Source organism: Arachis ipaensis, chromosome B10, assembly GCF_059453495.1.
Source record: "Arachis ipaensis isolate K30076 ecotype BB chromosome B10, ASM5945349v1, whole genome shotgun sequence".
Classification (NCBI taxonomy): Eukaryota; Viridiplantae; Streptophyta; class Magnoliopsida; order Fabales; family Fabaceae; genus Arachis; species Arachis ipaensis.
The window spans coordinates 92,561,494-92,588,007 of record NC_142435.1 but is presented as its reverse complement, the minus strand read 5'-3'; the positions used below and the strand labels follow the sequence as shown (position 1 = coordinate 92,588,007).

At 39.4% G+C, this 26,514-nt stretch overlaps 1 non-coding gene across 1 annotated transcript; it reads right to left on the bottom strand.

Moving 5' to 3' along the window:
• Positions 1-21,263: 21,263 nt before the first annotated feature.
• LOC148580881 (small nucleolar RNA R71) lies at positions 21,264-21,371 on the bottom strand. The gene has a single exon (XR_015896340.1). It is a non-coding gene; the product is annotated as a small nucleolar RNA R71 (small nucleolar RNA).
• Between the last annotated feature and the right edge of the window lie 5,143 nt (positions 21,372-26,514).

Below are 26,514 nucleotides of genomic sequence, written 5' to 3'. Positions count from 1 at the left end.
GATGATCCTCTGGTATCTTGGAGCTTTCCATCACCTGCTTGGTGATTGGGCTTTCCACTGGAATAAAATTGTCCACGTGGATCAGGATCTTACCCTCTTGGCATAGGTAAAGGAATAGGCTTGGATAAGCCATGATGGTACGAGTAGACATCCTGTTTGCCAACTTGTATATCTCACGGGGGATTATTTGGTGGACTTCTACCTCATTCTCCATCATGATGCAGTGAACCATCACAGCTCTCTGAATAGTGACTTCAGACCAGTTACTGGTAGGGAGTATAGAACGCCCAATGAAGTTTAGCCATCCTTTTCAATTGGCTTGAGGTTCATTCTTTTCAGCTGGTTTGGCTTACCTTTTGCATCCTCAATCCATTGAGTTCCAGGCAGGCAGATGTCCTCTAGGACTTGATCCAACTTAGGGTTTGCTACCACCCTTTTATTGTAGAAATTAGGGTCATCCCTTTGTAAGGGTAATTTAAAGATCTCTCTCACCCTATCCAGATTAAAATAGATGATCTTCCCCCTGACCATGTGAACCCCATTTGTAGGGTTTATCTTGTGCTTGATTTAGGGGATTTAATAACCGTTTTCCTATATTTATTCAATTAAATAGCATGGTTTCATGATTGTCTCCTAATTTGTGCTTAAGAGTGAAAACATGCTTTCTAGGACTTAAAATAGCTAAACTTAATTCACCTTGATTCCATTAGATGCCTTGATATGTTTGATAAGTGATTTCAGATTTAGGAGGCAAGAATTGGATCAAGGGAATAAAGAAAAAGCATGTAAAAATGGAGAACTCATGAAGAAAAGAAGGAATCGCAAAAGCTGTCAAGCCGACCTCTTTGCACTTAATCGATCATAACTTGAGCTACAGAGATCCAAATGATACGGTTCTAGTTGCGTTGGACGGTTAGCATCCGGGGCTTCGAAATGATATAAGATTTACCATAGTTGACCGTGCATAGGGGCGCGCACGCGCACGGTACACGTACGTAGGGGTGTTCATAAAAAAACCAAAATGTGGTTAACCAGTTAAAAAACCATAACCACATTTTGGTTAACCAGTTTAATGAAACAATTTAAAAACCATATCCATATTTTTTAGAATTGGTTAACCAAAACCAAATTAAAAAAAATCGGTTTTTAACCGGTTAACCAAAACCAAAACCAAATTAAAATCAAAACCTAATTTCATAACCAAATTACATACTCTTTCTCTCTTTCTCTCTCTCTCTCTCTCTCTCCCTCCCTCTCCCCCTTCCTCTCTCTTTCTCTCTCCCTCCCTTCTCTCTCTCTCTCTCTCTCTCTCTCTCTCCCTTCTCTCTCTCATCTTATCTCTCTTTTTCCCTACTCTCCCTCCACTCTCTCTCTCATTTTCCTTTTTCTCCTCCTCTCCTTTTCTCTCTCCCTATCCTCTCTCTCTCTCTCTCTCTATTCTCTGTCCCCTTCTCTCCTTTTCCCCCTATTTCTCTCCCTTTTCTCTCTCTCTCCTTTCCTTCCCCCTCTCTCTCTCTCCCTTCTCTCTCTAACTCATTTTTCTCTTTATCTCCTCTCTCCTTTTCCTCTCTCTCTGCTTCTCTCTCTCTCCATCTTTTTTCCCCTTCTCTCTCTCTCTCTCTCTCTCTCTCTCTCTCTCTCTCTTTTCTTTTTCCTTCTTTCTCTCCTCCTCTCTCTCCCCTATCTCTATCTTTCCCTTTCTTCCTCTCTTTCTCTCTCTCTCTCTCTCCCCTCTTCCTCCTCTCTCTCCCCTCCCTCTCTCTCTCTCTCTTTCTTTCTCTCTCCACATTGTCTTTCTTTCTCTCTCCCTTGTCTCTCTATCCTTCTCTCCATCTCTCTCCCCTTCCCTCTTTCTCTCTCTCCCTCTCTCTCCTTCTCTCTGCTCTCTCACTTCCTCTCTCTCTCTCTCTCTCTTTCCTTGCCCTCTTTCTCCCCCTCCGTTCTCTCTCTTCCTCTCTCTCCTCCCCTTCTTCTCTCTAATCATCTCTCCCCTTTTTCTATCTCTCCTCCTCCTCTCTCTCTCTCTTCTCTCCTTCTCTCTCTCCCATATCTCTCTCCTTTCTCCTCTCTTTTCCCTTCTCTCTCTCTTTCTCTCTCTCTCTCTCCCCTCTTCTTTCTCTCTCTCTCCTTTACCTCCCCTCTCTTTCTCTCTCTCTTTTTTTTCTCTCTTTCTCTCTCTCGCTCATCTCTATTTCCTTTTCTTCTTTCTCTCTCTCCTCCTCTTCCTCTCTTCCTTTTCTCTCCTTCTCCTCTTTTTTTTCTTACTATCTCTTTTCTCTTTCTCTCTCAACCTTCTCTCAATCTCTATCCCGCTTCTATCTCTTTTCTCCTCTTATCTCTAAAGCGAGAGAGAAGAGATAGAGGAGGCGAAGATAGAGGATGAGAAAGAAAAAAAGGAAAGAGATAAGAAGAGAGAAGAAGGATAAGAGAGAGAGAAGAAGAGAGAGAAAGAGAGAGTGGAGAGAGAGAGGATGGGGAGAGAGAAGGAGAGAGAGACAGAAAAAAAGAAGGAGAGAGAGAAAAGAGAAGAGGGGAGAGAGAAGGAGAGAGGGAGAGGAGGGGAGAGAGAAAGAGGGAGGGGGAGAGAGAGAGCATGGGGAGAGAGAGGGAGAGAAGGATAGAGAGAACGAAAGGGGAGGGGGAGAAAGAGGGAAAGGGGAGAGAGAGAGATAGATAGATAGATAGAGAGGAGGGGGAGAGAGAGAAGAGAAAGAGAGGAGGAGAGAGAAAAATGGGAGAGAGAGAAAGAGAGAGAGAAAAGAAAGAGAAGAGGGGAGAGAGAGAGAGAGAAAGAGAAAAAATTATTTATAGAAAATATTGAAAAGAGATAAGAAAAAAAAAGGAACGAAAGCAATGGAAGGAACTTCATTATTTACAAATGTTACTCGTATCATTTAGAAAGAAAAAAAATAGATTAAAAAAATTCAATTAAAAAAAGGTTTAAAATTTTGGGTTTTTGTATGTAAAAATATTAATTTTTGTGTAAAAATCAATTTTTACATGTAAAAACCAATTTTATAGTATAAAAACCAATTTTTTAGTATAAAAACCGGTTTTTGGGTCAAAAACCGGTTTTTTGTATAAAAATTTGGGTTTTATATGTAAAAATATTAATTTTTGTGTAAAAATCTATTTTTATATGTAAAAACCAATTTTATGGTATAAAAACTAATTTTTTTAGTACAAAAACCGGTTTCTTAGTACAAAAAAACGGTTTTTTGGTACAAAAACCGATTTTTTGGTACAAAAACCGGTTTTTTATATAAAAACCGGTTATTTTTTTAAAAACCGGTTTTTATTTTAATAACTGGTTAAAAACCGGTTTTGAATTTCACTAACCGGTTAATAACCATTTTTATCATGTAAAACCAATTTGGTTAATTAACCAATACTATATTTTTGGTTAACCAAAAAACTGGTTTGGTTTTTGGATTAACCAAACCATGAACACCCCTACACGTACGCACCAATGGTTGCACATGCTTCACTTAATGCAACTCGTGGCCAGCGAATTCTAAGGAATTTTGGGCCCAATCCAACTCATTTCTGATGCTATTTAACCTAAGAATAGAAGAGGGATGGGACATCTAGTTAGTTAGTGAGTTTTATTCATGCTTTAGTTAGTTTCTAGAGAGAGAAGCTCTCTCTTCTCTCTAGAATTAGGAGTAGGTTAGATCTAGATTATGAATTCTTAGATCTAGGTTAATTTCATGCTTAGATTTACTTTTTCCTTTGCAACTTCTTCTTCTTCTACCTTTCCTCTTTCTATTTTGCATTTAATACTTGTAATTCTCTACTTTTATGTTGATGCACTTTTGTTCTTCCCTTTTCCTTTAATGCAATTTATGATTCATGTTCTTTTATTGTTTATTTGATTTGTTGTTGTTTAATTCCTTGCAATTGAGTAGTGTAGATTTACTTTCCTTGAAATTTTACTATGCTTTCCTTTTATGCCTTCCAAGTGTTTGATAAAATGCTTGGAAGGATTTTAGAGTAGGATTTTATGCTCTTGGCTTGGGAAGGTAACTTAGGAACTCTTGAGTCACTAATGTCCAAGTAATTGACGATTGGGAGCCATTAACGCTAGATCTCACTAATTGATTTGGTGGAGAACTAGGACTTATGGATTTGGATTGATATAGCTCACTTGACTTTCCTCTACTATTAGTTAGGGGTTGACTTAGTGGGATTGATCCTTGCCAATTCTCATGTTGTGGTTAGTGATAAGGATAGAGATTCTTGACCACCAACCCTTACCAAGGCCTTTTTGTTATTTGAATTTCATTGCCATTTACATTTCCTGTCTCTTATCCCAAAAACCCCAAAACATACTCCATAACCAATAATAAGATGCTTTATTGCAATTCCTAGGGAGAACGACCCGAGGTTCCAATACTTTGGTTTATAAATTTAGGGGTTCATTTTAGTGACAAACAATCTTTTGTATGAAAGGATTATTGATTGGTTTAGAAACTATAATTTACAATGAGACTTCATTTGTGAAATTCTAAACCACACAAAAGTCCTCTCATCACCATGGTGCAAAAAGTATGGAATGTTGTTCCATCTTTCTTTTTCTTATCTGTCATCCACAGATTTACATAAAATTTATGGATCATGTTGTATCTAACAGTGATCTCAACATTGGCTAGAATCTCCCAGCCTCTCTTTCGAGTTTGCTTTTGAATCTCCATCTTCTCCTAATTCGAATCTGACCTCAGGGATCACTGGCCTCTTCCTCATTATTTTGTGGTAATGTTCTTCATGTTGCTTGGTGTAGAATCTGACAGGTTTAAAAACAACTGTTGGGTCATTTTCTTTCTTGTTTCTTGGAGCAGTCTTGCCACTTTTTAGAGCCATGGGATTCGAATCTCAATGAGAGAAAAGGGCTTCTTCCACACCAAACTTAAGAGGTTTGCTCGTCCTTGAGCAAAAGGTAAGAAAGGAAGAAGAAGAAAGTGAAGGAGAAGAGAAGAGAAGAAGAGAATTCGAATGGAGAGGTGGTGAAAGAGCGAGAGGGGAGCGGGAGCATGGTTATATATAGGGAGGGGCGAGTGATTTTCGAATTCAATCATAAAAGAAAGATAAGGAAGTTTTGGAAATGATAGAAAAGATAAGTTGTTAAACTTTGAAAGATATGAAAAAGATATAAAATATATAAAAGATAAGATAAGAAGTAAAAAGGATTTTAAAGTTTAATAAAAGATATGAACAAGAATTACTAAAAATAAGAAAAGATTTGAAAGGATGTGAAAACTAGTTTGAAAAAGATATGAGATTTTGAAAAAGATTTTAAAAGATTTGAAAATATTTTAAAATTGAAATTAATTTGAATTTGAAATTTTTGAAAAAGATTTGATTGAAAAGTCATGGAGTTTCAAAATTGAAATTTAAAAAGATAGGTTTAATAAAGAAAAGATAAGGTTTTGGAAATTACCTCCCTTGCTGTCTTAATGGCGTTTAAACGCCCAGAATGGCTGCATTATGGCGTTTAACGCTGCTGCCTCTTCTTGCTGGGCATTGAACGCCCAGAATGGCACCCATTCTGGCGTTCAACGCCAGGCTGCCCTGCTGATGGACATTTGAATGCCTAGCCAGGCTCCCTGGCTAGCGTTCAACGCTAGGCTTGCTACCTCCATGGGCGTTTAAATGCCCAATTTTCACCCTTTTTCTGGCGTTTAACGCGATAGAGATCCCTTTTCCAAGATGTTCTGCTTTCCGTTCTGCATCATTCTGTCTCTGTGTAAACACTGTTCATGATCACTAACATTAAAATCAACCTAGTTAAAAACTCATTATAAGGAAAAACTAATTAAAACAGAAATAATTAGAAAATTAGAAAATAATATATGATTAATCATTGGGTTGCCTCTCAACAAGCCCTTCTTTAATATCTTTAGCTGGACTTCATTGAACTTAACTTAGTAGCAGCGTTGAGCCTCCTGGCTCAATATCTCCTCCAAGGTAATGCTTGACCCTCTATCCATTGACAGTGAATCTTGTGTCAGGATCTTTTCCTTGAAGTTCTATGTGCCCATAAGGTGATACACTAGTAATCACATATGGTCCCTTCCAACAGGATTTGAGTTTCCCAGGGAATAGTTTGAGTCTTGAGTTGAAGAGCAGGACTTTCTGTCCTGGTTCAAAGACTCTGGAAGATATCTTCCTGCCATGCTACCTTTTTGCCTTTTCCTTATAGATCTTTGCATTTTCAAATGCAGCTAAGTGGAATTCGTCCAATTCATTTAGTTGGAGATGCCATTTCTCTCCTACTGCTTTAGCATCAAGGTTAAGGAATCTAGTAGCCCAATAGGCCTTGTGTTCTAGTTCCACTGGCAGATGATAGGATTTCCCATATCCCAGCTGATATGATGAGGTTCCAATGGTGGTTTTGAAAGCTGTTCTGTATGCCCAAAGAGCATAATCAAGCTTTCTAGCCCAATCCTTTCTAGAGTCGCTTACTCTCCTCTCTAGGATTCTCTTTAGTTCTCTATTTGAGAATTCAGCTTGCCCATTTGTTTAGAGATGATACGGTGTTGCTACTTTATGGCGAACTCCATAACCGTTTAAGACAGAATCCAGCTGTCTGTTGTAGAAATGAGTACCTCCATCACTAATCAGTGTCCTAGGGACACCAAATCTGCTGAAGATGTTCTTTTGGAGGATCTTTATCACTACTCTGGTGTCATTAGTGGGTGTTCCGAGGGTTTACCTGAAACTGTGGGTTGATCTCGGACGAGATCTTCTGTGCTGGTCGGCGCTGATGTGTCTGACTTGTGGGTGGTGGCTGGAGCCGCCGTGTCCAACTTGTTGGACTTGTTGATGATGCAGATCCTTCATCACCGGAGGGTGGTGGTACCTGCAAGGGACTCCGATGCTTAAGTTAGCAAGGGTATTAAGCAGGTTTTTAGTAGAATCAGAGTATGAGTTATACCTGGGTACTCCAGTGTATTTATAATGGTGTGGGCTGACCTTTCTAGATAAGATAAGTTAGTTATCTTATCTTATCTTTGGGTGAAGTCATCTTATCTTTAAGGGGAACCACCCTTATCCTTCTAGGCTTGGCCTGCCCATGGACTTGGGTTGCGTTCCTCTGTTTGGGCCCTTTTTGGGCTTTCCTGATGATTTGGCCGAGCTCTTTGAGAAGAGGTCAGATAGTGCTGACCTGAAGAGGTCGGTCGACTTGTCTCCAATCAGCCCGGGTCGTACAGCTCGACCCAGAGCATGAACAGTGGGTGTTGCTATTGCTTCAACCCATTTAGATGTTCTTGATTTCACCTGACGAAGACCTATAAGACAACCATAGCTTGCTTCAAACCACAATCCTCATGGGATCGACCCTGACTCACTCAGGTATTACTTGGATGACCTAGTGCACTTGCTGGTACAGTTGTACGAAAGTGTGGGATTCGTGCACCAAGTTTTTGGCACTGTTGCCAGGGATTGCTCGAGTTTGGACAAACTGATGGATTGTCTTGCTCTTTAGATCAGGAAATTTTTATTTTAATTGAGTCTTTTATTTTTATTTTCTTCTCTATTTTTTGATAAAATAAAAAATATTTTTCAAAAATATTTGTGTTTTCTTTGTTTAATCTGTGTTCTTGGTTTGAGTCTTACCTGTTTTCTATTTTCTTTCCCAAAAATTTTAAAACTTTTTCAAAAAGTTTATTTTCAAGAATCCTTAGCTTTCTTCGTTTAATCTTTGTTTTTGATTTGAGTCTTTTTGTTTATGTTCGTGGTTAAAATTTTCGAAAATCTTAAGTCCTTTTTCTAAAATTTTTTAAAATTAGTGTCTTTTTGTTTGAGTCTTGTTTTCAATCCTTAAGTTTGGTATCTTCTTGTTATTTTTCCTTTAATTTTCGAAAATTTTATGTTTAGTTTTCTAAAAATTTTAAGTTTGGTGTTCTTTATGTGTTCTTGTGTTCCTTAAATTTTTTTACTCTTGTTCTTGGTGTTCTTGTTAGTCTTCAAAGTGTTCTTGAGTTTTCTTTGTGTTTTGATCTTAAAATTTTTAAGTTTGGTGTCCCTTTGTGTGTTTCCTTCAAATTTTCGAAAACATGGGGCATTAGATCTAAAAATTTTAAGTTTTGCGTCTTTTACTTGTTTTTCTCTTTTATCATTAAATTCAAAAATAAAAAAATCTTTTCTATCTTTACTTTAACTTAATTTTCAAAATTTTTCATTAAAATTCAGATTTCAATTTTTAAAATTTTTATCTTATCTTATCTTAGTTTTCAATTTTCAAAAATTGAATCTTTTCAAAATTAAAAATCTTATCTTTTTCAAAATTCAAAAATCTTATCTTGTCTTTTTCAAAATTCAAAATTTAAAATCGAAATTTCAAACTTCAAAATTTAAAATTGAAATTTCAAATTTCAAATTTCAATATTCAATTTTTCAAAAATCAAATTTCAAATCTTATCTTTTTGAAATCTTTTCAAATTCTTATCTTATATTTTCTAGCTTCAAATTTTAAAATTTTAAATCATTTTAATTTCTCGTCTTATCTTTTCTTATCTTTTTCTAATTTTAAATTTCAATTTCAAATCTTTTCTTATTTTATGTCTTATCTTATTTTAAATTGAAATCTTTTCTTAACTACTTCTCTTCTCTCTCTTCTTTTTCAAAACTTCCTAACTAACTCTTCTCTCTTAATTTTCGAAAACTCTCTCTTCTTCTCTCCTATTTTCGAAAATTTAACATTTAAATTTTATATCTTTTTAAATTAATTAACCTTATTTTCGAAAATTAATTAACAAGTAAAGTAAAAACAAAAATATTTTAATTTTTATTTATCTCTTCTAATTCCTCTCATCTCTATTTGTACTATTCGAGTTCTACTCCTCTCTCATCTTCCATCTTCACTTTTCTATCTTCTTCTTCTTTCTTCACATCTCATTGGAAGATCTTGGTCCAAGTGGAACAAAAAGCTTTCTTCTTTTCCTTCTTTTCTTTTTTTCTTGTTTATGACTAGGAACTAGGATAAAGAACCCCTCTTTGATCTTGATCCTGAACCTGAAAGGAGTCTGAAGAAAAGCTTACAACAAGCTAGAGCGCAACACTCCAGAAGAAACCTTTCAGAAAACTTTGAACAAGAAAAAGGAGACATGGCCGAACCTAAAGATGATGCCAGAAAGGTTCTTGATGACTTCACCATGCCTACCTCTGACTTTTATGGTAGAAACATCTCTGTACCTGCCATTGGAGCAATCAATTTTGAGCTTAAGCCTCAGTTAGTCTCTCTTCTGCATAAGAACTGCAAATTCCATGGACTTCCAATGGAAGATCCACATTAGTTTTTAGATGAATTCTTATATATCTCTTTTCGTTTGCTGTAAGAGACAGAGCTAAGATATGGTTGGATTCCCAACGAAAAGAGAGCTTAGACTCTTGGAAAAAGCTGGCTAATGCTTTTCTGGATAAATTCTTTCCTCCTCAAAGGATGAGCAAGATTAGAGTGGAAGTTCAAACCTTCAGACAAAGAGAAGGTGAATCCCTCTATGAAGCTTGGGAAAGATACAAGCAACTGATCAGGAGATGTTCTCTTGACATGCTCTCAGAATGGTCTATCCTAAGCATGTTCTATGATGGTCTATCTGAGATGTCCAAAATCTCATTGGACAGCTCTACAGGTGGATCACTTCACTCGAAGAAAACACCTATAGAAGCTAGAGAACTCATTGAGATGGTTGCAAACAACCAATTCATGTACACTTCTGAGAGCAATCCTGTAAACCATGGGATCCCTTAGAAGAAAGAAGTTTATGAAGTTAAAACTCTGAATGCCATATTGGCTCAGAATAAGATCTTGACCCAACAGGTCAACAAGATCTCTCAGTATTTGACTGGAATGCAAATTGCAGCTGGCAGTACTCAGGAATCTTCTTCTAAAGTAGAAGCTTATGATCCTAATCAACCCACCATGGAGGAGGTGAATTACATGGGAGAACCCTATGGAAACACCAACAATCCTTCATGGAGGAACCATCCTAACCTCTCATGGAAGAATCAATAGAAACCTCAGCAAGGTTTCAATAACAATCAAGGTGGAAGGAGCCAGAATAGGTTCAACAACGACCACCATTCCCATCTTCTCAAGGGAACACGAAAACCTCTAAGCAGAGCCTTTCTGACTTAGTTACTCTGGTTTCCAACCTCTCTAAGTCCACACTTAGTTTCATAAATGAAACAAGGTCCTCCATTACAAACTCGGAGATACAAACTCCTCCTGACATTCTTCCTAGTAACACTGAGGTGAATCTAAGAGAAGAGTGCAAGGCCATAACCATAGAGGTAGAGGCCGGATCTGGAGAATTTGGGAAGGCATTGAACGCCAGTGAAGAAGGTTTCACTGGATGTTCAACGTCCAATCTGGCAGCAAGCCTGGCACTGAACGCCAGTGAGGAACCCCTCATTGGGCGTTCAACGTCCATTCTGGCAGTAGAGCTGGCATTGAATGCCAGCCAAAGAGAACTGGTTGGGCGTTCAACTCCCAAACACCCAGGAACTCTGGCGCTAAACGCCAGTGAGGAACCCCTCACCGGGCGTTCAACGCCAAACCAAGCAGGCTTTTTGGCATTGAAGGCCAGTAAGGAACCCCCCACTGGGCGTTCAACGCCAAAACATACAATCGTTCTGGCGTTGAAGGCCGGTGAGGAACCCTTCACTGGGCATTCAACGCCCATACAGCAAGGGAAGCTGGCGTTGAACGCCAGCAAGGACATCCCTGCTGGGCGTTCAACGACCAAAAAGACAGAAGAACTGCCGTTTAACGCCAGTAAGGGTACACAGCAAGGGTGTTCAATGCCCAAAGAGCTAATAGAGCTGGCATTGAATGCCAGTAAAAGCACACCCTCTGAGTGCTTACATCCTACTCAAGAACCCTATATCTCAGAACTAAAGGTAGCCAAGGCTCACATAAAGACCATAGAGGTGCCTTTGGATGCACTCCTAAAGTGCATAAGTTCTGATGACTACTCATCCTCTGATGACGATGAAGGCATTAGGGAAGAGCAAGTTCCTCGGTACCTAGGAGCTCTAATGAAGCTGAATGCCAAGTTATTTGGTACAAAGCCTTTGGAGAAAGAACCTCCACTACTTACCAAATAACTCCATGCTTTGGTTCAACATAAGTTAGCTCAGAAGCTTCCAGATCCTGGACGCTTTGTGATTCCTTGCACCATAGGCACTATGACCTTTGAAAAGGCTCTATGTGACCTAGGGTCAAGCATAAACCTCATGCCACTCTCTGTAATGGAGAAGCTGGGAATCCTTGAGGTACAAGCTGCAAACATCTCATTAAAGATGGTAGGCAAGACAATGAAGAAGCCATATGGCTTAGTAGAGGATGTCTTGGTGAAGGTTGAAAACCACTACATCCCTACAAACTTCATTGTCTTGGACATTGGAGAGGATGAGGATGACTCTGTCATCCTTACTAGACCTTTCCTAGCCACTGCCAATGCTATCATTGATGTGGCTAAGGGAGAATTGACTCTACAACTAGGGGAGGACCACATCTTATTCAAGATGCCTCATCCCAATTCTCCCTCTAAAACAGAGATAACTGTGCAACACCTAGTGTTCCAACCCTCTCTTTCTATACAGAGCTTTACAGAACCCCCAAACATTAATTCTAAGTTTGGTGTTGGGCAGCCATCAACAAGCTCTAAGAACCAGGGTACTAGGAAGAAAGTACCTAAAGGCTGGATGGACAAAAAAGTCCCAACTGAAGGCCTCTCACTTGGCATGAGAGTTGTCTTCACTAAGAAACCAATTTTACCACATACAGTGAGTCGTGTTCTGTCTCTAGAGCATGTGGAGCTCATTCATGAGAAGACAGGAAGAAAATTTCCTATAAGGGGCAAAAATCTGAGCCCATACTCACCTTTGTAAAGAGCTAACCGTCAAGCTAATGACGTTAAAGAAGCGCTTGTTGGGAGGCAACCCAATTTTAATTAATTATTTATTTCCTTTTATTTTATTTTGTTTTTCTTTTCGGGTCATGATCATTTGTAGCAGTCAGAACAGATATAGAATTCACAGCAGTGAAAGTAGAATACTCTGGATGGAGTGTTGATTGAACTTGAACGCCAGCCAGGGAGCTCTGGCTAGGCGTCCAACGCCCCTAATGGGCAGCATTGCTGGCATTGAATGCCAGCCAGGGAGCAGCCCCTGGGCATTCAAACGCTAATGCAGAGAAGCAGGGAATATGGATTCCCTAGCCTCTCAAGACCAGTGGGTCCCACAGTATCTTTCACTACCCCACTTATTCCTACCTACTTTCACACTTCCACATACACACTTCCCTATAAACCCTAGCCCAATCACATCCAGATCACTTCCCCAAAACCATCATAACTCCCACGAACCCCCACCCACTTCAAAATTAAATTTCCCACCCAATTCCCCACCCAAGACTGAACCATAACCTACCCCTTTCCTATAAATACCCCTCACTCTAACCCTTCATACACACACCTCTTATACACTCATAAGCCCCACTGGCTCTCTCTCTCTCTCTCTCTCTCTCTCTCTCTCTCTCTCTCTCTTTCTCCTTCTATTTTCTTCTTCTACTATATTCTTCTCTTTTCTTTATTTTGCTCGAGGATGAGAAAAGTTTTAAGTTTAGTGTTGGAAAAGCAAAGCTTTTTTTTCTTTCCATTACCATTCATGGCACCCAAGGTTGAGAACCCTCTAGAAAGAGGAAAGGAAAGGCAGTAACTGCCACCGCTGAATCTTGGGAGATGGAGAGATTCATCACCAAAGCTCACTAAGACCACTTCTATGAAGTAGTGACAGAGAAGAAAGTGATCCCTGAGGTCCCTTTCAAGCTCAAGAAGAATGAGTATTTGGAAATCCGAAGAAAGATCCAGAGAAGAAGTTGGGAAGTCCTAACCAATCCTATTCAAGATATTGGGATTCTAATGGTACAAGAGTTCTATGCTAATGCCTGGGTTACTAAAACCATGACACTAGTGTGGAGCCAAATCCAAGGAATTGGAGCACTATGGTCCGAGGGAGAATCTTAGATTTCAGCCCAGAAAGTGTGAAGTTGGCGTTCTACTTGCCTCTAATACAAGGAGATCCACATCCGTACACTAGGAGAGTCAACTTTGATCAGAGATTGGATCAAGTGCTCTCTGACATCTGTGTTGAAGGAGCATAGTGGAAAAGGGATTCCTAAGGCAATCCCATTCAACTAAGAAGGCTTGACCTAAAGCCCATAGCTAGAGGGTGGTTGGAATTCATCCAACGGTCCATCATCCCTACTAGCAACCGGTCAGAAGTGACTGTTGACAGAGCTATCATGATCCATTGCATCATTGATGACTTACGTCATCTACCTCTTTCTCTTATCTAAAAGGACCATAGAATTGGTAAAATCTCATTCAAGTGATGCAATTATATGAACTATATGATGAATTTATGGGACATTGCTTTGAAATGAGTTTTGCTTGAATTTCAGATGAAGAGCACAATAGAGGATGAAACAGGGGAGCACCTTTGGCACTGTGTTTCTTGCAAGGAGCGCTCCTTCACCAGCCCAAGATAGTGCTACGCTTGTTTGAAGAGCACTACGTTCTCCTGCAGCACCATACATGCACGGGAAAAGCTACATTTTTCACCCAAGAGTGCTATGTTCTTCACCCAAGAGCGCCTGCGATAGTTTTCAAAGTTGGGGAAAATTCGGCAAGTGACGTGTTCATACCCTGGGCCGAGCTAGGTGAGCCAGGTTGGTTGAAGACAAAACGACCGACCTCTTACAAAGATTGGTCGATGCCGACCTCTACCCAAAGAGCTCGGTCAAATTGCTATAAGGGCCCAAGTAGGCCCAAAGCAGAAGATCACAACCCACTTAAAGGCGGCTGGCCTAAGATAAGGAGACCCACTGGTGCACGAAATTGTGATCACACTTTTCACAATTCTGCACAACTAACCAGCAAGTGCACTGGGTCGTCCAAGTAATACTTTACGTGAGTAAGGGTCGATCACACGGAGATTGTCGGCTTGAAGCAAGCTATGGTCATCACGTAAATCTTAGTCAAGTGGATTCAAATGGTTATGAGGTTTTGATAATTAAAAGATAAATAAAACATAAAATAAAATAAAGATACTTATGTAATTCATTGGTAGGAATTTCAGATAAGCGTTTGGAGATGCTTTGTTGCTTCTGAACCTCTGCTTTCCTATTGTCTTCTTCCAATCATGCGTGCTCCCTTCCATGGCAAGCTGTATGATCCTCTCGGATGAAAAATACCAGGTACGATCTCTGCACGGCTAATCAACTGTCAGATTTCTCGTCTCGGATGAAAAATACCAGGTACAACTACCGCACGGGTAATCATCTGTCGGTTCTCACTAGCATCAGAATAGGATCTCTCTATCCTTTTGCACATTGTCACTGCGCCCAACATTCGCAAGTTTGAAGCTCGTCACAGTCATCCCTTCCCAGATCCTACTCGGAATACCACAGACAAGGTTTAGACTTTCCGGATCTCAGAAATGCTGCCAATTGGTTCTAGCCTATACCACGAAGGTTCTAATCTGACGGACTCGATCCGTGTATTAGAGACCCAAGAGAATATACTCCGGCTGTCATCCATTGACTATGTTGAACATCATGTAGACCACTTATGGTTGTCAGGCACGCGAATCTTGGCTAAGCGAGTAACAAAGATAGTGGGTGATTGTCACGGGTCACCCCTTCATTCTGACTTAACTGAATTAAGTACGAGAGTATATCTTGGAGAAGAAGTAGGCATGAATTGAATGAGAAACAATAGTACTTGCATTAATTTATGAAGAACAGAAGAGCTCCGCACCTTAATCTATGAGGTGTAGAAACTCCACCATAGAAAATACATAAGAGAAAAAGGTCTAGGCATGGCCGAATAGCCAGCCTCCAAGTCCAGAGATGATCAAAAGATACGAATACAATGGTAAAAAGTGCTATTTATACTAAACTAGTAACCTAGGTTTACAAAATATGAGTAACTAAGTGCATATAGTATAGAAATCCACTTCCAGAGCCCACTTGGTGTGTGCTTGGGCTGAGCATTGAAGCTTTCACGTGCATAGGCCATTCTTGGAGTTAAACGCCAGCTTGGGTGCCAGTTTGGGCATTTAACTCCAGTTTTGGTGCCAGTTCTGGCGTTTTACTCCAGAAAAGGGTCTCTAGTTGGCGTTTTAACGCCAGTTTGGGCCATCAAATCTCGGGCAAAGTATGGACTATTATATATTACTGGAAAGCCCAAGATGTCTAACAATTGGGCTTCTGTAGCTCCAGAAAATCTACTTCGAGTGTAGGAGGGTCAAAATCCAACAGCATCTGCAGTCCTTTCTTAGCCTCTGAATCAGATTTTTGCTCAGGTCCCTCAATTTCAGCCAGAAAATACCTAAAATCACAGAAAAACACACAAACTCATAGTAAAGTCCAGAAATGTGATTTTTGCATTAAAACTAATAAAAATATAATAAAAAGTAACTAAAACATACTAAAAACTATGTAAAAACAATGCCAAAAAGGGCATAAATTATCTGCTCATCACAACACCAAACTTAAATTGTTTCTTGTCCCCAAGCAACTAAAAACAAAACAGGATAAAAAGAAGAGAATATACAATAAATCCCAAAATTATCAATGACGATTAGTTTTAATTAGATGAACGGGGCTAGTGGCTTTTTTTTTCTTAACAGTTTTGGCATCTCACTTTATCCTTTGAAGTTCAGAATGATTGGCATCCATAGGAACTCAGAATTCAGATAGTGTTATTGATTCTCCTAGTTCAGTATGTTGATTCTTGAACACAGCTACTTTATGAGTCTTGGCCGTGACCCTAAGCATTTTGTTTTCCAGTCTTACTACCGGATACATAAATGCCACAGACACATAACTGGGTGAACCTTTTCAGATTGTGACTCAGCTTTGCTAGAGTCCCCTGTTAGAGGTGCCCATAGCTTTTAAGCACACTCTTTTTGCTTTGGACCATGACTTTAACCTCTCAGTCTTAAGCTTTTCACTTGACACCTTCACGCCACAAGCACATGGTTAGGGACAGCTTGATTTAGCCGCTTAGGCCAGGATTTTATTCCGTTGGGCCCTCCTATCCATTAATGCTCAAAGCCTTGGATCCTTTTTACCCTTGCCTTTTTGGTTTAAAGGGTTATTGGCTTTTTTTGCTGGCTTTTTCTTTTTCCTTCTTTTTTTTTCTTTATTTTCCCCATTTTTTTCTTTTTTTGCAAGCTTTGTGTTTTTCACTGCTTTTTCTTGCTTCAAGAATCAATTTTATGACTTTTCAGATTATCAATAACATTTCTCCTTTTTCATTATTCTTTCAAGAGCCAACAATTTTAACATTCATAAAATTCAATATAAAAAATATGCACTGTTCAAGCATTCATTCTGAAAACAACAAGTATTGCCACCACATCAAAATAATTAAACTAATTTCAACATAGAATTTGAAATTCGTGTAGTTCTTTTTCTTTTTCAGAAAATATTTTTCATTTAAGAAAGGTGAAAGATTCATGGAATCATTCATAGCTTTAAGACATAGACACTAAACACTAATGATCATGTAATAAAGACAAAAACATAGACAAAACATAAGGTATAGAAATCGAAAACAGAAAAATAAGAACAAGGAAATTAAAGAACGGGTCCACCTTAGTGACGGCGGCTAGTTCTTCCTCTTGAAGATCCTATGGAGTGCTTGAGCTCCTCTATGTCTCTTCCTTGCCTTTTTTGCTCCTCTCTCATGGCCTTTTGGTCCTCTCTGATTTCATTGAGTATAATGGAGTGCTCTTGGTGCTACATCCTTAGTTGCTCCATGTTAGAACTCAAATCTCCTAAAGAGGTGTTGAGTTGCTCCCAATAGTTTTGTGGAGGAAAGTGTATCCCTTGAGGCATCTCAGGGATTTCTTGATGAGGAATTTCCTCATGCTCTTTTTGAGGTCCATGAGTGGGCTCTCTTGTTTGCTCCATCCTCTTCTTAGTGATGGGCTTGTCCTCTTCAATGAGGGTGTCTTCCTCTATGACAACTCTGACTGAATTGCATCAGTGACAGATGAGATGAGGGAAGGCTAACCTTGCTAAAGTGGAGGGCTTGTCAGCCACCTTGTATAGTTCTAGAGATATGATCTCATGAACTTCTACTTCCTCTCCAATCATGATACTATAGATCATGATAGCCCGGTCCACAGTAACTTCAGACTGGTTGCTAGTAGGAATGATAGAGTGTTGGATGAACTCTAACCATCCTCCAGCCACGGGTTTGAGGTCAGGCCTTCTCAATTGAACCAGTGATGAGCGGATAATTTATATGCTTTTTGGCATTGTTTTTAGTATGTTTTTAGTAGGATCTATTTACTTTTAGGGATGTTTTCATTAGTTTTTATGTTAAATTCACATTTCTGGACTTTACTATGAGTTTGTGTGTTTTTCTATGATTTCAGGTATTTTCTGGCTGAAATTGAGGGACTTGAGCAAAAATCAGCTTCAGAGGTTGAAGAAGGACTGCTGATGCTGTTGGATTCTAACCTCCCTGCACTCAAAGTGGATTTTCTGGAGCTACAGAACTCAAAATGGCGCGCTTTCAATTGGGTTGGAAAGTAGACATCCAGGGCTTTCCCGCAATGTATAATAGTCCATACTTTGGCTGAGTTTAGATGACGTAAAAGGGCGTTGAACGCAAGTTCTACGCTGCTGTCTGGAGTTAAACGCCAGAAACAAGTCACAAACCAGAGTTGAACGCCAGAAATATGTTACAACCTGGCGTTCAACTCCAAAAAGAGCCTCTGCACGTGTAACATTCAAGTTCAGCCCAAGCACACACCAAATGGGCCCCGGAAGTGGATTTATGCATCAATTACTTACTTCTGTAAACCCTAGTAGCTAGTTTATTATAAATAGGACTTTTTACTATTGTATTAGATATCCTGGATTGTATTTTTGATACTGTAATCACGTTTTAGAGGGCTGGCCATTCGGCCATGCCTGGACCTTTCACTTATGTATTTTTAACGGTAGAGTTTCTACACTCCATAGATTAAGGTGTGGAGCTCTGCTGTTCCTCAAAGATTAATGCAAAGTACTACTGTTTTCTATTCAATTCATCTTATTTCGCTTCTAAGATATTCATTCGCACTTCAACCTGAATGTGATGAACGTGACAATCATCATCATTTCCTATGAACGCGTGCCTGACAACCACCTCCGTTCTACCTTAGATTGAATGAGTGTCTCTTAGATCTCTTAATCGGAATCTTCGTGGTGTAAGCTAGAATGATGGCGGCATTCAAGAGAATCCGGAAAGTCTAAACCTTGTCTGTGGTATTCCGAGTAGGATTCAATGATTGAATGACTGTGACGAGCTTCAAACTCGCGAGTGCTGGGCGTAGTGACAGACGCAAAAGGAGGGTGAATCCTATTCCAGCATGATCGAGAACCTCAGATGATTAGCCGTGCCCTGACAGGGCATCTTCGACCATTTTCACAAGAGGAGGGGATGTAGCCACTGACAACGGTGATGCCCTTGCATAAAGCCAGCCATGGAAAGGAGTAAGACTGATTGGATGAAGACAGCAGAAAAGTAGAGATTCAGAGGAACGATTGCATCTCCATACGCTTATCTGAAATTCTCACCAATGATTTGCATAAGTGTTTCTATCCTTATTTTATTGTATCTATTTTTGAAAACTCCATAACCATTTTATATCCGCCTGACTGAGATTTACAAGGTGACCATAGCTTGCTTCATACCAACAATCTCCGTGGGATTCGACCCTTACTCACGTAAGGTATTACTTGGACGACCCAGTGCACTTGCTGGTTAGTTATGCGAAGTTGTGAAGATATGTAATGATTCACAACCTGAGTAACAATTTTGCATACCAAGTTTTTGGCACCGTTGTCGGGAATTGTTCGAGTTTGGACAACTGACGGTTCATCTTGTTGCTCAGATTAGGTAATTTTCTTTTTGTTTTATTTTCAAAAATTTTTCAAAAAAATCTTTCAAAAATTTCTCCTTTGTTTTCGAAAAAGTTTTAAAATAAAAAAAAATGTTTTCAAAAATATATTTTTCTTCAGAATTTTTAAGAGTGAATTCTAGTGTTTCATAAAGCATGTTGAAGCCTGGCTGGCTGTAAAGCCATGTCCAATTCTTCTGACTGTAGGGAATGTCAGGCGTGTCATGTCTGAGTTACATACTAAAGCTTGGCTGGCTATTAAGCCATGCCTGACCCTTTGATTGGAGCTTTAGACTAAAAAGCATAAGATTCCTAGAATTTATATTAAAAATTTTGGAATCCTTATTTTTATTTTTCACAATAATTTTCGAAAAAAATACAAAAAAAAAATTAGAAAATCATAAAAATAAAAAATATTTCATGTTTCTTGTTTGAGTCTTGAGTCAAGTTGAAAGTTTGGTGTCAATTGCATATTCATCTTGCATTTTTTTCGAAAATTCATGCATTCATAGTGTTCTTCATGATCTTCAAGTTGTTCTTGGTAAGTCTTCTTGTTTGATCTTTGCATTTGCATGTTTTGTGTCTTTTCTTGTTTTTCATATGCATTCCTGAATTCTTTATGTCTAAGCATTAAAGAATTCTAAGTTTGGTGTCTTGCATGTTTTCTTTGCATTAAAAATTTTTCAAAAATGTGTTCTTGATGTTCATCATGATCTTCATAGTGTTCTTGGTGTTCATCTTGACATTCATAGCATTCTTGCATGCATTCATTGTTTTGATCCATAACTTTCATGCATTGCATAATTTTTATGTTTTTCTCTCTCATAAAAAAAAATTCAAAAATCAAAAAAATATCTTTCCCTTTTTCTCTCTTAGAATTTCGAAAATTAGATTTGACTTTTTCAAAAATTTTTAAAATCTAGTTGTTTTTATGAGTCAAATCAAATTTTCAATCTAAAAATCTCATCTTTTTCAAAATCTTTTTCAAAAATCAAATCTTTTTCATTTTTCTTAGTTATTTTCGAAAATTTTAAAAATATTTTTCAAAAATCTTTTTCTTATTTTTGTATCAAATTTTCAAAAATAACAATAACAATTAATATTTTGATTCAAAAATTTCAAGTTTGTTACTTACTTTTTAAGAAAGATTCAAACTTTGAGTTCTAGAATCATATCTTGTGACTTCTTGTGAATCAAGTCATTAATTGTGATTTTAAAAATCAAATCTTTTTCAAAAACTAATTTCAAAAATATCTCCTTATCTTATCTTTTTCAAAAATTTGATTTCAAAATATCTTTTCTAACTTCCTAACTTCTTATCTTTTCAAAATTTGTTTCAACTAACTAACTAACTTTTTGTTTGTTTCTTATCTTTTTCAAAACCACCTAACTAACTCTCTCTCTCTCTAATTTTCAAAAATATCTTCCCTCTTTTTCAAAATTTCTTTTTAATTAACAAATTATTTTATTTTTTATTTGAATTTTCGAAAAAAAAAACTATTAACCTTTTTCAAAAACTATTTTCGAAAATCACTAACTCTTTTTCAAAAATTATTTTCGAAAATCCTCTCCCTCTCTCTCATCTTATTCTATTTATTTATTCATCTACTAACATCTCTTCCTCACATCACTCACCAAATTCGAACCCCCTCCTCTATCTGTGTTCGAATTGTTTTCTTCTTTTTCTACTAACAATAAGGAACCTCTTTACTGTGACATAGAGGATTCCTCTTCTTTTCTTTTTCTCTTCTCTTTCTTATGAGCAGGGACAAAAAAAAGGCATTCTTGTTGAAGCTGATCCAGAACTTGAAAGGACTCTGAAGAGGAAACTAAGAGAAGCTAAATTACAACAATCCAGAGACAACCTTATTGAAAATTTCGAACAAGTAAAGGAGATGGCAGCCGAACCCAACAACAATAATGCAAGGAGGATGCTTGGTGACTTTACTGCACCTAATTCCAATTTACATGGAAGAAGCATCTCCATTCCTGCTATTGGAGCAAACAACTTTGAGCTGAAACCTCAGCTAGTTTCTCTGATGCAGCAGAACTGCAAGTTTCATGGACTTCCATCTGAAGATCCTTTTCAGTTCTTAACTGAATTCTTGCAGATCTGTGATACTGTTAAGACTAATGGAGTAGATCCTGAAGTCTACAGGCTCATGCTTTTCCCTTTTGCTGTAAGAGACAGAGCTAGAATATGGTTGGACTCTCAACCCAAAGACAGCCTGAACTCTTGGGATAAGCTGGTCACGGCTTTCTTAGCCAAGTTCTTTCCTCCTCAAAAGCTGAGCAAGCTTAGAGCTGATGTTCAAACCTTCAGACAGAAAGAAGGTGAATCCCTCTATGAAGCTTGGGAAAGATACAAGCAGCTGACCAAAAAGTGTCCTTCTGACATGCTTTCAGAATAGACCATCCTGGATATATTCTATGATGGTTTATCTGAGCTATCAAAGATGTCATTGGATAATTCTACAGATGGATCTATTCACCTAAAGAAAATGCCTGCAGAAGCTCAAGAACTCATTGACATGGTTGCTAATAACCAGTTTATGTACACTTCTGAGAGGAATCCTGTGAGTAATGGGACGTCTATGAAGAAGGGAGTTCTTGAAATTGATACTCTGAATGCCATATTGGCTCAGAATAAAATATTGACTCAGCAAGTCAATATGATTTCTCAGAGTCTGAATGGAATGCAAGCTGCATCCAACAGTACTCAAGAGGCATCTTCTGAGGAAGAAGCTTATGATCCTGAGAACCTTGCAATAGCAGAGTTAAAATACATGGGTGAACCATATGGAAACACCTACAATCTATCATGGAGAAATCACCCAAATCTCTCATGGAAGGATCAAAAGTCTCAACAAGGCTTTAATAATGGTGGAAGAAATAGGTTTAGCAATAGCAAGCCTTTTCCATCATCCACTTAGCAACAGACAGAGAATTCTGAGCAGAATCCATCTAGCTTAGCAAATTTAGTCTCTGATCTATCTAAGGCCACTGTGAGTTTCATGAATGAAACAAGGTCTTCCATTAGAAATTTGGAAGCACAAGTGGGCCAGCTGAGTAAAAGGATCACTGAAATCCCTCCTAGTACTCTCCCAAGCAATACAGAAGAGAATCCAAAAGGAGAGTGCAAGGCCATTGAATTAATTACCATGGCCGAACCCACAAAAGAGGAGAAGGACGTGAATCCCAAGGAAGAAGACCTCCTGGGACGTCCAGTGATCAATAAGGAGCTTCCCTCTGAGGAACCAAAGGACTCTGAGGCTCATCTAGAGACCATAGAGATTCCATTGAACCTCCTTATGCCATTCATGAGCTCTGATGAGTATTCCTCTTCTGAAGAAAATGAGGATGTTACTGAAGAGCAAGCTGCCAAGTTCCTTGGTGCAATCATGAAGCTAAATGCCAAATTATTTGGTATTAAAACTTGGGAAGATGAACCTCCCTTGTTCACCAATGAACTAAGTGATCTAGATCAACTGACATTGCCTCAGAAGAAACAGGATCCTGAAAAGTTCATAATACCTTGTACCGTAAGCACCATGATCTTTAAGGCTCTGTATGACCTTGGTTCAGGGATAAATCTCATGCCCCTCTCTATAATAGAGAAACTGGGAATCTATGGGGTGCAAGCTGCTAAAATCTCATTAAAGATGGCAGACAATTCAAGAAAACAGGCTTATGGACAAGTAGAGGACATGTTAGTAAAGGTTGAAGGCCTTTACATCCCTGCTGATTTCATAGTCCTGGATACTGGAAAGGAAGAGGATGAATCCATCATCCTAGGAAGACCTTTCCTAGCCACAGCAAGAGCTGTGATTGATGTGGACAGAGGAGAATTGATCCTTCAATTAAATAAGGACAACCTTGTGTTTACAACTCAAAGATCTCTCTCTGCATCCATGGAGAGGAAGCAGAAAAAGCTTCTCTCAAAGCAGAGTCAAACAAAGCCCCCACAGTCAAACTCTAAGTTTGGTGTTGGGAGGCCACAACCAAATTCTAAGTTTGGTGTCAAAACCCCATATCCAAACTCTAAGTTTGGTGTTGGGAGGTCTCAACAAAGCTCTGCACATCTGTAAGGCTCCATGAGAGCCCACTATCAAGCTATTGACATTAAAGAAGCGCTTGTTGGAAGGCAACCCAATTTTTATTTATCTAACTATATTTTTCTCAGTTATATGTCTTTATAGGTTCATGATCATGTGGAGTCACAAAATAAATATAAAAATTGAAAACGGAATCAAAAACAGCAGAAGAAAAATCACACCCTGGAGGAAGACCTTACTGGCGTTTAAACGCCAATAAGAAGCATGTTTTGGGCGTTCAACGCCAGAACAGAGCATGGTTCTGGCGCTGAACGCCAGAAATGGCAACAAATGGGCATTTGAACGCCAGAATTGCACCCTGGAGGAGAGCTGGCGCTGAACGCCCAGAACAAGCACCACTCTGGCGCTGAACGCCCAGAGTTGTGTGCAAGGAAATTTTGCATGCCCAATTTGGTGCAAGTTTGTAAATCCTTGAACACCTCAGGATCTGTAGACCCCACAGGATCCCCACCTACCTCCACTCACTTCTTCTCACTCCTCTTTCACACAATCCCATAAACACTCTTCCCCAAAACCCTTTACCAATCACCTCAATCTCTCTTCCCCATCACCTCTTCACCACTCACATCCATCCACTCTTCCCCATAAACCTACCTCATAAACTCCATCTACCTTCAAAGTTCAAAATCAATTTCCCACCCAAACCCACCCTAATTGGCCGAACCTTCACCCCTCTCCCTTCCCTATATATAGCCCTCCATTCGTCCTCATTTTCACACAACACAACCCTCTCTTCTCTTCTTGGCCGAAACACAACCCCTTCTCCCTCTCCTCCATTTCTTCTTCTTATTCATCTATTCTTTCTTCTCTTGCTCGAGGGCGAGCAAAATTCTAAGTTTGGTGTGGTAAAAGCATAAGCTTTTTGTTTTTCCATTACCATTGATGGCACCTAAGACCGGAGAATCCTCTAGAAAAGGGAAAGGGAAGACAAAAGCTTCCACCTCCGAGTCATGGGAGATAGAAAGGTTCATCTCCAAAGCCCATCAAGACCACTTCTATGATGTTGTGGCCAAGAAGAAGGTGATCCTCAAGGTCCCTTTCAAACTCAAAAGAAATGAGTATCCGGAGATCCGACATGAAATTCAAAGAAGAGGTTGGGAAGTTCTAACAAATCCCATCCAACAAGTCGGCATCCTAATGGTTCAAGAGTTCTATGCCAATGCATGGATCACCAAGAACCATGATCAAAGTAAGAACCCGGATCCAAAGAACTATGTTACAATGGTTCGGGGGAAATACTTAGATTTTAGTCTGGAGAATGTGAGGTTGGCGTTCAACTTGCCAAACATGGAAGAAAACGCACGCCCCTACAGAAGGAGAGTCAACTTTGATCAAAGGTTGGATCAAGTTCTTATGGACACATGTGTGGAAGGAGCTCAATGGAAGATTGACTCCAAAGGCAAGCCGGTTCAACTAAGAAGATTGGACCTCAAGCCTGTAGCTAGAGGATGGTTGGAGTTCATTCAATGCTCAATCATTCCCACTAGCAACCGGTCTGAAGTTACTATAGACCGGGCCATCCTGATCCATAGCATCATGATTGGAGAAGAGGTGGAAGTTCATGAGATTATACCTCAAGAACTCTACAAAGTGGCTGACAAGTCCTCCACTATGGCAAGGTTAGCCTTTCCTCACCTCATCTGCCACCTATGCAATTCGGCTGGGATTGACATAGAGGGAGATATCCTCATTAAAGAGGACAAGCCCATCACTAAGAAAAAGATGGAGCAAGCAAGAGAGCCCATTCATGGAGTTCAAGAGGCGCATGAAGCTCATCACCATGAGATCCCAGAGATGCCTTAAATGCATTTTCCTCCACAAAACTATTGGGAGCTGGTGCACGAAATTGTGATACATATCCATGGCTTCAAAGGCCTGGTACTCTGATCTAGTTTTATTGTCTGTCACAACTTCGATACAACTAACCAGCAAGTGCACTAGGTCGTCCAAGTAATACCTTACGTGAATAAGGGTCGAATCCCACGGAGATTGTTGGTATGAAGCAAGCTATGGTCACCTTGTAAATCTCAGTCAGGCAGATATAAAGTGATAATGGTGTTTTCGAATATTATATAATAAAATAGGGATAGAGATACTTATGTAAATCATTGGTAGGAATTTCAGATAAGCAAATGGAGATGCTTTTCGTTCCTCTGAACCTCTGCTTTCCTGCTATCTTCATCCAATCAGTCTTACTCCTTTCCATGGCTGGCTTTATGTGATACATCACCAATGTCAATGGCTACTTTCGGTCATCTCTCGGGAAAATGATCCAATGCCCTGTCACGGCACGGCTAATCGTCTGGAGGCATCACCCTTGCCAATGGCTTCATCTTATCCTCTCAGTGAATAATATGCTCACGCACCCTGTCACGGCACAGCTATTCATCTGTCGGTTCTCGATCATGCTGGAATAGGATTTACTATCCTTTTGCGTCTGTCACTAACGCCCTGCAATCGCGAGTTAGGAGCTCGTCACAGTCATTCAATCATTGAATCCTACTCGGAGTACCACAGACAAGGTTTAGACTTTCCGGATTCTCTTGAATGCCGCCATCATTCTAGCTTACGCCACGAAGATTCTGGTTAGGAGATCTAAGAGATACTCATTCTAGCTTATTTCATGTAGAACAGAAGTGTTTGTCAGGCACGCGTTCATAAGGGAGAAGGATGATGAGCGTCACACATAATCATCACCTTCATCACGTTCTTGGGTGCGAATGGATATCTTAGAAGCGAAATAAGAAGAATTGAATAGAAAACAGTAGTACTTTGCATTAATCTTTGAGGAACAGCAGAGCTCCACACCTTAATCTATGGAGTGTAGAAACTCTACCGTTGAAAATACATAAGTGAAGGTCCAGGCATGGCCGAGATGGCCAGCCCCCTAAACGAGATCAATAGTCTCCTAAGATGAACAATGGAATAAAACTGAGACCAAAGATGCCTAATACAATAGTAAGAGGTCCTATTTATAATAAACTAGCTACTAGGGTTTACATGAGTAAGTAATTGATGCATAAATCCACTTCCGGGGCCCACTTGGTGTGTGTTTGGGCTGAGCTTAAGTGTTCCACGTGCAGAGGCCATTTGTGGAGTTGAACGCCAGTTTTTGTGCCAGTTTGGGCGTTCAACTCTGGTTTTGGATCCTTTTCTGGCGCTGGACGCCAGATTTGGGTAGAAAGCTGGCGTTGAACGCCTGTTTACGTCGTCAATTCTTGGCCAAAGTATGGACTATTATATATTGCTGGAAAGCCCTGGATGTCTACTTTCCAACGCAATTGGAAGCGCGCCATTTCGAGTTCTGTAGCTCCAGAAAATCCACTTTGAGTGCAGGGAGGTCAGAATCCAACAGCATCAGCAGTCCTTTTTCAACCTCTGAATCTGATTTCTGCTCAAGTCCCTCAATTTCAGCCAGAAAATACCTGAA